The sequence below is a fragment of the Solanum tuberosum genome, unplaced genomic scaffold (genome assembly GCF_000226075.1).
Source record: "Solanum tuberosum cultivar DM 1-3 516 R44 unplaced genomic scaffold, SolTub_3.0 scf00107, whole genome shotgun sequence".
NCBI classification, from domain to species: domain Eukaryota; kingdom Viridiplantae; phylum Streptophyta; class Magnoliopsida; order Solanales; family Solanaceae; genus Solanum; species Solanum tuberosum.
In genome coordinates, this window is record NW_006239036.1 from 982,746 (window position 1) to 983,439 (window position 694).

Genomic DNA, 694 nt, shown 5'->3' on the forward strand with positions numbered 1-694 from the left:
ACAGTCACTAAGCACTCTACTTGTCTCGCATTCAAATCTGCCGAAATGATGACTGGCAAAGTATTCTCTTGGCCCAAGTATACATACCTCAGTGCGGTGGTAGAGCCTTAAGCTCCAATTTCGGTGCCTCTACAATAGATGGTCTTGCGGGTGGGGACTCGCGATTCTTTATGTCTAATTCATACTTCTTTGGTTTGGGCCGGTATTCACACCTATCGAGTGTAGCTACCAATTCATCATACTTTTCAATGCCATCACTATCGAAATTCATCATAACTGCTGTTAGTGCCTCAACACCTAGTCGCTCTTCAATTTGCACTTCTGTCCCACTCTCCACACTGTAAGTTATAGCAGATACTGTTTGGAGCTCACCACTCTGCTTCGTGGACCTACAAATATTGAAAGTTGCTTCTTCATTATTCAGTCTAAACATCATCTGTCCCTTTTCCATATCAACCAAAACACGCCCTGTGGCAATAAATGGTCTCCCAAGGATGATGGGAACCTCAAAATCAACCTCACAGTCAAGAATCACAAAATCTGCAGGAAAAATGAACGAATCCACTTTCACTAGCACATCATGAAGTACACCAATGGGCCTTTTCACAGTTCGATCGGCCATTAGTAACCGCATTGCAGTGGGCTTTGGATCCCCTAGACCCAACTTCTTATAAATAGACAATGGCATGAGATT